At 36.2% G+C, this 13,926-nt stretch overlaps 1 protein-coding gene across 1 annotated transcript in view; it reads left to right on the top strand.

The window, feature by feature from the left end:
• Positions 1 to 13,926, top strand: part of LOC150106336 (uncharacterized) — a 580,415-nt gene that overhangs the window by 108,217 nt on the left and 458,272 nt on the right.

Below are 13,926 nucleotides of genomic sequence, written 5' to 3'. Positions count from 1 at the left end.
CAAGAACTTAAAGGAACTAGAGAAGGTTTTCGAGGGACTGATGAAAGCTGTTGCAGTATTGGGAGATAAAACAACCTTAGCTTCGCAACTAGCTTTCTTTTCTCTGCAAGACAGGTGATGTTAGTATTGTGGTAGCGCTTGCTGTGACTTGTAACAAGTCGCTTATTACAAACAGCTGTTCTCCAAACTGAACTCATAAAATAGTCGTCCCTTGGCAACCGTAATCTGTAAAGACAGCTCTTCAACCTTCATACCTTGTACAAACACACCATTCGTACAGATTAAATAAATTGTTCTGTTTATAATATATAATAATATAATATAATAATTCGCTCTGTTTATTGTGAAATGTCATTAAGTGTATATCTCACATACGTTTTTTTTTTTTTTTTTTTTTTTTTTTTTACATTTAAGATTTATTTATAATGTAAATAGTTCTAAAATTATTGTCGCATTTTTGCAATATTCTAGAACAATCCCCCAATGGTTCTGAAGTGTCTAACTTGGGCCCTCTGGTGTAGAATGTCAGCGTTTTAGATATTTCACGCCAGAAATGTTTTATATGTTACGCTCTGTGCATGTCTCTGGGCAAAGTCCCTGCGCGTGTTCTTTGATTCGACCATAACTGCATTGTACCGAACGGTAAATAGCAACCGTATGGTAGCTGAAAACATCTAATGCACTCTTTGAACGACACCTGGATATGTTAAGTATATTGACCATGCAATTTCAGAATAAGTATTTGTTTTTACATTAATGTTTGACTTCAATTTGAATTAGCTAAGTTTAGACAAGTGACTGAAAATAAATAAAAATAGCTGTTAATTTTCTAAACTGCTGCAGAAGTGCTTTAATATCTTCATCTGACATAAACTCTGCATTCCAACTCAGCCGTAGTATCTTCCTTACTTCCACATAAAGTTTGCAAGATATTAGTATTTTTAAAAAATCCGTTTTCGCTTAGAGTCGTTAGGTGTAGACTACATTCTCTTATTTCATAAAACCGTTTGCTAATTCGATCAAGTTCTTTTTTTATTATGCATTCATTCGAGTGATGATGAATGAAGTAATCATCTCTCTCTCTCTCTCTCTCTCTCTCTCTCTCTCTCTCTCTCTCTCTCTCTCTCTCTCTCTCACGCACACACACACACACACACAGCAGTGCATTTGTGTAAAAAGCATTATATTAAATTTCGAAAGTTTGAGGTGATCCTCTCGTGCAACGATTAGTTGACTGTCTAGGTTCTAGGTATGACTGTCTTTTAAATTCTTATTCTGATTTCTCTCATGGATTTAGGCCAGTGATTTGTTCCAGTATAATGGTCTCTCTCTCTCTCTCTCTCTCTCCATATATTTTATTGACAATCGATTTTAGTGTGTACGCTCGTTATTTATTTTGTGAACGTGTTCTTTCCATTTGGATGTATACTTTTATAAGCCATTGTAGAATTTCTTTTGTGTTAAAATTACATTCTGATATTTGGAATTTCGTGCGCAGTTTGTCCATAGAAATTGTTTTGGGTTTTAATTGGCAATATTTTCAAAACTTTTATCTATCATAGTTAACAAAACAGTGGAATAAAAAGAAACTCTCAGTTTGCCAGAAAATTTTCGCATATGTTCCTTATTTATACCCAGCTGGTATTCAGTTTCAAACTCAAACGCTGGTTCACATCTCTGGAGCTACCGCGATTTCAGCAACCGTGCATGATCCATTTGTTTAGCATACGCACACTTCTACTTAACTATTTGGGCCGTATGCTGCAATCTTTGTAATTATTAAAAATATTATAAGTTCTAAATCATATTATCTAGGTCTAGGGGACGTTCCCTATCGCACAGGCTGGAAACTTCTCATCACAGCATTGCCTAGTGGCTGTGCGCTTCCCAACCATATGACTGCGGAAGGAGTGTCCCAGGTTCGATTCCCGTCGAAGACGTGAGGAATTTGAGGATCTTCCTCAGCCATAGCCAAGTTAGCCGGTCTTGGGCGCGGGCAGTAGGGTTTTTTTCCGCCAGTTTATCTGGCGTTTTTCATCCCGCAAGCAGGCAAACCGGCTCCGTGAACACACACACGGATCTACAGCCATAAATACTTAACCCCCCATGAGGGGGCTCAACTTGCCCCAATAGGGACGGGGGAGAAAAAGGGAGGAAACTCCATACGAATAAATAAATAAAGTCACAGCATTGCGTGCAACGCTGAAATGAGATGAAGCTGGTCTTGTTGAAAATTGCAATCACCCGTTGCGTGTTTAGTTCAGTTGGAATTACTGGTGAATAAACTAAGGCTACAAAATCCCATGTATTATGTCTGCTAATTGCATGTCTTTTTCCGGCCAGTTTACCTGTTCTCTGACAAGAGAAACCAGTTGCTGGAGACTTAGTTCTATGACATGTCTAGATAAATTTTATCTGGTTTCAAAATTCAAAATTCCATTTATTTACACCTACTAATAGCACCATTTGTATGAAAAGTAGCCTTGTCTGCAATAAGAACTTTTCAAAACTTTCAAAGCTGATCGATAATAAGCTCAATGAATTCATAACGTGTCTATTTATAAACTTGGATAAATAATTTGGAGAAGCTGCAGTTCGTAGGTTTACAAATGTAAGACTTTGCATCGTTGATCTCAGTATCTGTAATTTCTACTGCGTCTTCTTAGAGTCTTCTCCGAAGAAACTCCTGGTGATTCACGCGACATTTTCTTCTGATGTCTGTGTTTGGACTTCATCTTTGTTTTATGATTAAAACACTCTGCGTATCTATGAGCGTCATGTGACACTGATTTGCCTATCACTTGAAGATGAACATGTCTAAATGCAATAATCATTTAGCCCATGTTTGCCTAAATGTTCATTACGCAGAAACTACATATTTAAACTCAGATAGCCGAAGGACTCTCCTTCTCTTACTATTGCTGTAGCACTGTTTTTGCCAGATCAAGTTCTCAGCATGTTTGCTATGTTGCGCATGCGTGTGATGGCTATTCATAAGACAGTAGAGTAACATAGAATACCTCATCAGTTGCATGAGTCTTGGGACTGGTAGCTCAACAGCAATTTCCTCCATTCCGCTCTGTCATTGGCTTTCTTAACCTCCTGGTAACTCCTCAAACCCGTGCTGTCTTTGACTTGGTCAAGAAAGCTTTTCCTTGGTCTGCCTCTTCTTCTTTTCCCCTCTATTTTGCCTTCAGTTATTCTTTTCACAAGTCCATCATGTCGAAGTATATGTCCAAACCACCTATCCCTTCTAATTTTAATCGATTTAATTAGAGTTCTTGTTTCGTTTATCTCTCTCAGGACTTGTTCGTTTCATTTTTTTTCTGTCCATTTTATTTTGCTCATGCGGCGCCAGCACCATATTTCAAAAGCCTCCAATCTTCTTACATATTCTCTGCCTAGAATCGAGATTTCACATTCATACAGTGCAATGCTCCATATCAATGTCTTTACTCATTTTTTTTTCAATTGTAGGTTGAGGTTTCCTGTTAAAATGCTTTTCATCTTAGAGAATTGGGCTTTTGCGTTGTTTATTCTTCTTGATCTTATGTCTTCTCTTGTTCTGCCATCTTCTGTTATTAGGCTTTCTAAATATTTAAAGCTTTTCACTCGTTTTATTTGTTTCCCGCTGATGTCTATATGCTCTATGTTGATAGAGGCCTGTAACAATGATTTTAGTCTTATCTGTGTTGATTTTCATTTTATATTTTTCAAGGTTATTATTTAGTAATTCTAGCATTGTTTTTAACGTTCTTCTGTTTACTGCTACAAGGCTATGTCATCAGCAAATCTCATACACATGACTTGCTCACCATTTAGCTTTATGCCACTATTTATTTTATCTTTAGTTTCCTGAATTGGCTTTTCAATATATAAATTAAATAAAAGTGGTGAAAGTATACATCCTTGTCTTACTCCACTCTTTATATTTATTACTTTCTCCTTATCACTGATTTTAATCAGTCCATTTTGATTTTTGTAAATTTGATAAATTATTTTCCTATCCCTCAAATCTATGCCGATATTAGTTAGACAATTTAGGAGTATTTGCTGGTTTACTTTATCAAACGCTTTCTCTAAATCAAGGAAGCAAATGCAAGTATTTTGACTAAGGTCTAATCTTCTCTCTATTATTGTTCTTAAACAGAGTATTGCCTCTCTTGTTCCTTTATTTTTTTCTGAATCCAAATTGGTCTTCATGCAATAGACAATCTGTTTTTGAATAAATTCTATTTTGTAAATTTGTAAATTTGATAAATTATTTTCCTATCCCTCAAATCTATGCCGATATTAGTTAGACAATTTAGGAGTATTTGCTGGTTTACTTTATCAAACGCTTTCTCTAAATCAAGGAAGCAAATGCAAGTATTTTGACTAAGGTCTAATCTTCTCTCTATTATTGTTCTTAAACAGAGTATTGCCTCTCTTGTTCCTTTATTTTTTTCTGAATCCAAATTGGTCTTCATGCAATAGACAATCTGTTTTTGAATAAATTCTATTTTGAATAATTTTTAACAGAATTTTGCTAACATGTGGGATTAAAGTTATTGTTCTAAATTGGCTGCATTTGTTTGCATTATTCTTTTTTGATATTGGTATTATGGTTGATTTCATAAATTCCTTTGGTATTTCTCCTCTATCATAGATTTGGGCTATTAATTGATAGAGTAAGGTTTTTGTCTCATCACCTAGATTTTGTAGCAGTTCTATAGGAATATTGTCTACACCTGGACTTTTTCCCTTACTCATTTCGGAGAGTGCTTTATCAAATTTTTCTCGCATTATTGAGGGTCCTAGATTATCTTCATTTTGATTTTCTATGCTGATATCAACATCAAGTTCGTCGCCATTATAGAGATTTTCAAGATAATTCTTCCATTCCATTAATATATCCTCAGATTCTATTAGTAATTTTCCATTTTCATCTTTGGTGGCATTGTTTTTGCTGTTCTTATTAAATTTGAAAGTCAGTTTGTTAATTTCTTTATAGGCTTTCTCTATGTTTTCTTTTTTAAATAATTCATCTATGTTATTACAATGTTCTTCTGGGTATTCTTTTTTGGCTTGTCTACATTTTCTTGTAATTTGATTTTTAAGATATTTGTATTTGGTCACATCTTCTTCTTTAACAGCATTTTTATATTTTCTTCTTTCATCCATAAGGCATAGTATTTCATCTGTTATCCAATGTTTTCTTTTTTCTTTTTCTGCATTTTTCAATAATTGATTTGATGAATTTGTAATTAACTCTTTAATCATATGCCATTGGTTTTCAATATTATTCTGACTATTTATGTTTTCTGGAATGTTATGATCAGTTGCCTCTTAGTATCCTCTCTTTACTTCTTTACTCTTTAATTTTTCAAGGTTCCATCTTATTGGTTTGTATCTTTGGATTTGTTTCCTATGTTTCAGTTCTGTTTTCATTAAGACAAGGTTATGGTCACTACTAATGTCGGCACCTGGATAGCTTTTGCAATTTTTTTATTTGGTGTCTGTAACTTTTATTGATCAATATATAATCTATTTGATATCTATTTGAATCCCCAGGCACTTTCCAGGTGTATCTTCTTCTTTTTGGAACTTGAAATAGTGTATTTGTTATAACTAACTGTTTTTGTGTACAAAATTCTATTAATTGCGTTCCTCTTTCATTCCTACATCCAAAGCCAAATCTTCCTGAAACATTATCACCCTCTTCTCCCACTATAGCGTTCCAATCTCCCATTATTATTGTATTGTCTCTGTCTTTAAAGCTGCTCCAGATGTCTTCTATTTGTTCATAAATTTTTTCTATTTCTTCATCGCTATGTTGTGATGTTGGCATGTAGACCATTATAATATTGAGGTTTACTGGTTCATTTTGAATAGTTATCGTCATGATTCTATCACTGTGGTTAATAATTGTAGGGATTAACTTTCCAACTTTTTTATGAAGCATTATTGCAACACCTGACTCGCCCTTCTTTTGTCCTGAATATATTATCCGAAATTCTCCACTCCAGAAATCACCCTGTCCCTCCCATCTCGTCTCACTAATGCCCAAAATGTCTATTTCAAGTTTTTCCATTTCTTTTTTCACATTTTCTATTTTACCTGTTTCTTGCATTCCATGTTCCAATAGTCAGCTTATTTCTTGTCTTCATTTTTGAATAAGTACCAAGATTTCGTTGGCTGTCGACCTGAGAAGTCTGGTTACTTCTCCTGCCGGGAATGACTCCTTCAGTGAAGGCTCCATCGCCGATCTTGACTTTATTTTTAACTTCCATTGCTGCTTTCACTTGGGAATGTAATGTGCCTTCCACATCGCAGTATTGTAACATGTATGCTACAGGAGGTTAATGCAAGTAGTGCTGCTGCTCACTACTATAACTATTAGTGGTTAATTGAAAAAGGAAGAAACACCCCTAGCCCTCTAGTACTCTAATAGCTTCAGGGAGAATGGAGGACCTCCTCCTGGGGTTAGTAAGCAAGAAAAGAGACAGACAGAAAGTTTTAAGTAAAGAATCCTCATTAGAAAGAATGTTAGTATGAGGGTAGAAGCAGGAAGTGGAAGAGTTAGAGAAAAGTATGACCAGAAGCTTTGAAATAGATAATACTTAGCTCTGGGACCCCGGGTTAGTCATGCCCGTGCCTGCAAATCGCAATCCCCATGGGGGTATAGAATACCTATACTAACATAAACTATGAGAATCGTTGTTATTATTATTTATTTTATTTTGTTCGCTGGAACTGCATCTTAAAATCTCGAGAACTTTTGTGGATATCTTGTATTTATTTGATCTAATATTTCATCTATTAAGGCGCTATTTCTTACAGTAGTTTATTTTCGAATGCTATTTTTTTTTTTCTTTTGATGTATTTCATATTATATTATTTTGAGATTTCAGTAAGTAGGTTCACAGTTTTTTTTTTTTTGCAAGTCAATGACTAATATATTCACAACTTTTGATTAATATCTATTGCTGTTGCTCTTGCTTCGCCCTTGGTTTTAAAAACTTCTCCAAAGATTCAAAATTAACGTTTAACTATATTTAATCGTTAACAGTATTACTTAAATTATCGAACCGCAGCTCCAACAGCCTGTTCTTTCCCCACCCTTTACCTCTTCTTTCTGTTTATTCTTCAGTGATATTTTCTTCTATGTGCATTTTCGTAAATTATGTTAACACTGGCATAATTACTCTCCGACTGCTGATCTATGACTAAACAACATTTCATTAAGACCTCTAAGAAACAAGTTGGAGTCGATCCCATCAGCTCGGTCTAGCACTTACTATATTGTTTATGTGTCATGCTGAAGCGTTAGAGATACCACAAACTCTTTGTCCGCGTTCACACTTAGATCCTTTGCCTCCTCAATCGCAGTACAGAATCTTACACTTCATAACATTAAACTGATATTCATTCTCCTCCATTCCAGTATTAATCATTTCAAAGGAGTAAACAAAAAAGAAAAAAAAAAAAGAAAAAGAGTGGGGGGGGGGATTTGAGCAGACTGCGAGGCTAATATATTGCTGTATTATCATTGTTCGTGCTCCTCTGGTCAGTTTCTTCTTTTGTAGGGTGAAAAACCTGATTTTTCAGGTCGGGATTCAGACCTATGTGCAAATACGTGAAGGGATTCAGATCCAACATTCCGACTTGGGGAAAATGTCGCTTTGTCCTGGCTACGGCGCGTTAGACAAACAGTTGCAATAATGCCTTTCGAACAAGTTATAGTTACTACATAAATTAAATAGCAATAACCAAACACTGGCATAAGTTTCACGTAATTCTTTTCAACTCTCTTCTATACGCTACTCTGATATACTATTATTATTATTATTATTATTTAGCGATATTTCCACGGAGTCACAGCACTTATCGCCGGAAGGCACTAATCACGACCCGCCGTCTACACCCTTTAATCTGCTAACAATACATTCAGCCAGCCACCTGCCGCCACTAATACGCTGCGTAATCTACCATCTACTGTCCAATAATTGTATTTTTGTTTGCTAATGCAATTTATGCAAGGCCTACATTATGATATTCTGAAAGTCTTCAAGTTCCGGTTGTATCCAAATCAGCTGTAGTAGTGTTATTATAATGTCAGTAAATTACTAAGCAAGATCTTACCTTATATACTATGTTGTACCCAATTAAGGTTTGTGTGTGATGTTTTTGCACTGCATATTTTTTTATACAGTTCGCTGTTTTAAGGATGTTACCATTAATTTAATGGATCTAACAAGACTTCTCGAACATCGATTTCAGTGCTCTATTAATTCCTCTCCCTCCAATCCCTCATGCCATGGAATTGCTTCAAGTTGTCTTCTTAATCTCCTGCACCCACATACCCTTTTCTTTAAAAGAAAAAAAAAAAAACATCACATGCTTTACCACTGGCATGTCAGCACTTCCATGGTCGCTCTTTACAATTAGGGTTGTAATGATCATCTCGTTTGCCGCCTCATCTATTGACATTATCATCAGATCTAACATCTAAGTCCCCATAGTCCCTCAGCAATTTTGTAAATTCACTTTCTTTCTTCTCATATGATGATTCTTACTTCCAGTAAATGAACTCACAGTAGTTACTGTCTCCAGTAATTGTGCTTTCTACAAAATGAGTTAAATTGCTAAGTCATGTTGCATTCGTCTTCTAGTTTCCAAATCTGTAACAACAACAGTACCCTATATGTTATATGCTATATGTTTTACTTATATGCTTTATGTGAAGCAGAAGTAAAAAGGTTTTACTTCTGCTTCACATTAGACAGCTTCACTCTCTTTCTGGAATCTACTTTTTGTTGAACTGTCTTCGATCTCTGTGATCTCTATGCTTCCAGCACACCATATGTCGTTCATATTTTATCTCCATAATTATACTCCCTTTTGACAATCAGGTTTCATTCGTGCCTATTATTTAGGATAGTTTGCATTGACTAATGCCATAAGACCCTCTCATTTGTTCCTAATAGTTCTGACATTAGTGAACAAGTATAACAATCAACTCCAAGATTTGCAATGTAACAGTTACTCTTCTTCTTTCTTCTAGCTGCAGCTATCACTGTAAGAAGTGTTGTATCTCACAAGACTTACTTCCCATCCTGCTAATATTCATTCTTACGTTTGTAATTGCATATCCAATATTATTTATTCAAAACCTCTTCAGCTCCCATCCTAGCATCTCTTGCTTCCTTTTTCCGCATTAACAGCCTATCTAATAGCTTTAATGTCAGACCTTTTTTACATTCAAACCATTCTGCTGATAAATCATTCTCCCTTTAAAATCATTCTGCACGTCTACATATTGGACCTAATTCCTTCTAAACAACCTCCATATAACATTATTTGCAATTATAAGCCCTTCTTAAATTCATTTCTGTCACATCTTAGCAATATAACAAAATCTGTTTTTGTTACTTCCAGCAGTTTGTTCACCCCCCCCCTCTGTGTGTGTGTGTGTGTGTGTGTGTGTGTGTGTGTGTGTGTGTGTGTGTGTGTGTGTGTGTGTGTGTGTGTGTGTGTGCGTGCGTGCGTGCGTGCGTGCGTGCGTGCGCGCGTGTCATGTTTCTGATAACAATAATTCTCCTTGCTTACAGTAATCATTATGTATTTCCACTTTCGTCTGAAATATACCGTCAACAAATGTTTTTTGTTTGTTTGTTTGTTTTGTTTTGTTTTTAGGATGTTGCTGTTGGAATTTTTCTCATTGCAAATGAGTAATTTTCCCTGGTTGGCTGAGTAGACAGCGTATCCATTCTGCAATCAACAGCTTCCCCCTCCCCACAGAAACTCAGGTTTTTCATCCTGCTACACAGACGAACCAGACATATGAACACACACAATTTATGAACATACTACACTGTCCTCATAGCTTTAATTGCTTCGGCCACGGTCTCAAATAACAACAATAATCAATCAACAATCTGTGGATTCGAAACCTGAATTGCAGGCAGAACCTATGTGAATGTTTTATAAGTGGTATCTACATTTCATCGCTTGGCGTGAATCCACCACTACATTTCGTGTTGGAGGTCCCAAGTGGCTTTGAAAAGTTATAGATATTGGTCTTCAGAGTAGGTGAAAATTAATTAACCATTACTCCAATCCACGGTACTAGTGTAATTAACTAAGGAGCCAGTACTTATTCCTCTATTCGAGGGTACAATATTAAAGCGTTTCCCAAGCCAGCTGTTAGACAGTACACACATTAGAACCTGATGGTAACGCGTCAATAGGTTTCGTGACATGCAGGCGAATATTCTTGCTGCCACTTACTCTTCTAAGTGTCTGGAGATAATCTGAATATAGTATGTAGGGGACAGTGTCGAGGCCACTCAATGTCTGGGTCTTCCTTATGTGGAATTTATGCCCTAAGCCCCCCCATCCCACCCCCCCACACACACTCCTGTTCTATAAGTTTCTAACATCACCATAAATCATAGCGACACTGTTGAGAAAAAATACATATTCGAAAAAAAAAAACACAATTCCTTCCCTCTAAAATAAAAATGTCATGAAAAAAAAAATCCTGTAAAATAAAAATATCACGAAAAATTTCATACCAAAAAAAAACTTCCACATTTACTTCAACATCTATAGCCTTAACGCAAAAGCAATTATAGGCACCACTCGATTCTTTCCATAAGAATAGTGGGACATGCATTTGTCAGATCTGACATTCTACGCCAGAGATTATTACACCATGAATCCTCTTCTGTATAATCTCTCCCCCGCCAAAGATTTCCTTGCCTCACTTTGCTGCTTTCATTTTCTACTTTTACCGCCCTTCTCACGTAAGTCATCACGCTGACCTCTTCGATAATTGCTGAGGATCAATTTTCTGTAGTCTAGTTATTCCAAGAGTGAAATCACCTTCTTCAGAGACCACGCTGTCCAAAGTTCAAACTAGCTACCCTTCTCTCACTTCGCAGATCTTTCCAGAAGAGAAGGAAGCCGAATTATTTGCTGTCAGTAATGAGCTAAACGCAAATTGTGCACCTACCAACCAGAATACTGGATAAACCTCCCATTCTTCCAACACTTGGACTTTTCGTAAAGAGTTCTACCTCTAGATATACTGTGAATGGTAGTTCTTCTCTTGAGAGCTGTCAACTTAATCTTGTCCACGTTTCCTTCTTCTAGAAATCAACCTTCACCAAGCCAGTATCAGTATCGGTTTCCTGTTTCTTGGCATTACATTGGTAACAATTAGGATGACCCTCAGGGTTTTTTCCGGCTCTCTTTCATGGTCTGGTTATTGCTTTTTTCCGCTTTCCCCACCCAATACACCAACTGAGATCCTTGCTGGAATGAGGATCTTCATTCCCCATTCCGCACAAAATCCTAGACTACTATCTTCCAAGCCCTGGTTCTCCAACAAGTGTGGCAGAGTAGGCTAAGATAGAAATTTATAATAGAAATTCAGTATATCAATATAAATATTTATATACCCTATATATATATATATATATATATATATATATATATATATATATTACCAAAAAGCAAGGCTGACGTTTTGGTAGCAGTGTTGTTATCTTTGGGCAGTATCAGGATGCGAAAATAATGGAGAAAATAATGGAAAAATTAATAACTAATTTTTTCCCTTACCTGAAGGTTCACGAATTTGTGATAACCAATATAAATGTTTCACTCTCGTTGTACAGCAGCAGATCTCACCAAATCACTTCCCACTATAATATTAAACTGCTCACTACTGTATACCTCCTGTGATCTTATCACAAGATTCCTCAATATAGTGGTGTTTTGGTTTGCATTGTATTCCTCTCTTTGTGCTAAAGACTTGTACTCCAGAATGAACACACATCCTGTATTGCCTATTTAAGCTGGTATATTCGTCTGCCAGCTACAGCAGAATGATACGAGCGTATATCCAGCCTGCACCTTAAAAAAGAGAGAGACATGATGTTATTGTCCCATTGCCCTCCTCTCGAAAATTATGAAGGTCAATTGACAACCAGGTTCTTCACCACCTGGAGGTTCACAATTTGCGATAACTAATGTAGATGTGCTATTCTCGTTCCATAGCAGATTTCCCCTCCCCATCTTTGGACACAAGCTATGATAAAATTTGGAGAAATTCAATTGTCGCCCTTTACATTTTTGAGGCATCTTGTTTAAAAGTCTCTTTACCAAACTTTCATCTTTTTCCTATCTCTTACGATGTAGTCTGCAGTTTCTTTCTGATCTTCGCCGCGTGTCATGATGGATGATTTTCTCTTATCACGAATATTAGGATTTTATCATATTTCTCTATCAGTGCTTGATACCCAGGGCTCAATAATTTAATCCACACGTTTCCTCCCGTATATCAATGACCTTCTGTCACTAACTCCAGATCCCATTATAGTTTTGATGATGACATTACACTCTGTTCTCCATTGGAATGAGGATAATCCAGTGAATTTCAATGCTACCAAAACTTAATTCTACCTTATTTCTCAGAAGAGATCTTACTTTCTTCGTCCTTAATTTAGTAATAATCCATTTTCTAGTCAAAATCTGTTTTCTCTTTTTAGCTGGACTTTCGCAACTAGTCTATTCTGCCATAAACCTCACATCCGTAGCCTTCTCAGGCTCCATTGAACTTAGTATTCTCTTTTGTTCAAAATACTACTTTTTATATATGCACAATTCCTAACACTGCACAAAATCCAGCCAAATCTGTTCAAACTTAATGCTTCCCTATTTCTGGGGTACACCAAAAAATCTTCTCTATGAATGCGTGATGTAATCCAGAAGAGGGCATTCTGCTTAATGGATAACCCCTTCTCTAAGAGACTTTCGTCCCAGTCATATTCTTATAGACGTTATGTCTTTTTTGTTGTTTCTCTGATGACGCAAGAGCATAAACTGCCTTCTCCATACTGTTTTTCCCAGTGTATACACCATCCAGCATTTTAAGAAACACATTAATTTGCAAAGCGGAAGCGCTGTGCAACGGGCCAACCTGGATGATTTATATGTACCAATAGCTCTTCTCTGGCTAAATGAAATTTAATGACATTTGGTGTTTAGGATGAATATATGGTTCTAACTTTTTTGCACTCATCCAGTTTTTGTACAAATACCAGCATTCGATAGAACTCTTGAAATACCATAAAATGATGACCTTCTGTCACTACAGACATCATTATATCATTCTCACGAAAATGACAGAAATATTTAATCGAAAATCCAGCCGAACAATTTAAAATTATATCGTTCCATAAACAATTGAAAGTCCTCTAAAGGGTGATGCTATATATTTTATCATATGCATAACGTCTTGAAGTACAGTGATTTTCTCTTTTTTGTTCAGAGATGATTGATAAAAGATACTTTTTCTTCTCGCTGTAATTGGGCCGTTTTCGCATAGGCAAGCGACTCGAAATTTTATTAGAATAATTGCTCTGGCTTTGTTTAATTATTTTTATTAACCCTCATACATGAAAACGTTGCAAAAGCGTCACAAAAGTATCGCCCACATGCAATAGAGGATAGAATGACAAAAGAGAATGAGGAGTAGTTCGAAATTAGAGTGCGAACGTATAATGACCAGACTGCTCGCATTCTTACAGATTAAGAGACAATCAAGGAATGATGGAATGACTTAACAGAACAGCGCTCATGAAGATATTCTGCGAAAAATGCGATGGAAACAGAAAGTGATTGAAGTGAGCTGAAGGAGTTGACCAATTAACCAGATCTCTCTCTCAGAGAAAAACATAGAATTGTTTTGGAGGGTGAGGAGGATGTGCATGTGATGGGTTTGAACCATGAAAGATTAGAGGTATATGTCGGCTAGAGAGGTGAATTTTGATTAAAATTAACATCCAAAAGACATTGGTTGTTATCAAAGATGGTGGGAGTGGGATGAGACCTTTCTTGCTGAAAGAAGACAGGGCTGTGTTTTGGATGCAGTGAAAT

Source organism: Typopeltis vanoorti, chromosome 5, assembly GCF_054136105.1.
Source record: "Typopeltis vanoorti isolate ZY-2024b chromosome 5, IOZ_Tvanoo_1.0, whole genome shotgun sequence".
Lineage (NCBI taxonomy): Eukaryota > Metazoa > Arthropoda > Arachnida > Uropygi > Thelyphonidae > Typopeltis > Typopeltis vanoorti.
Note: the sequence above shows the minus strand (reverse complement) of the source record. Positions and strands in the feature narration are given on the sequence as shown.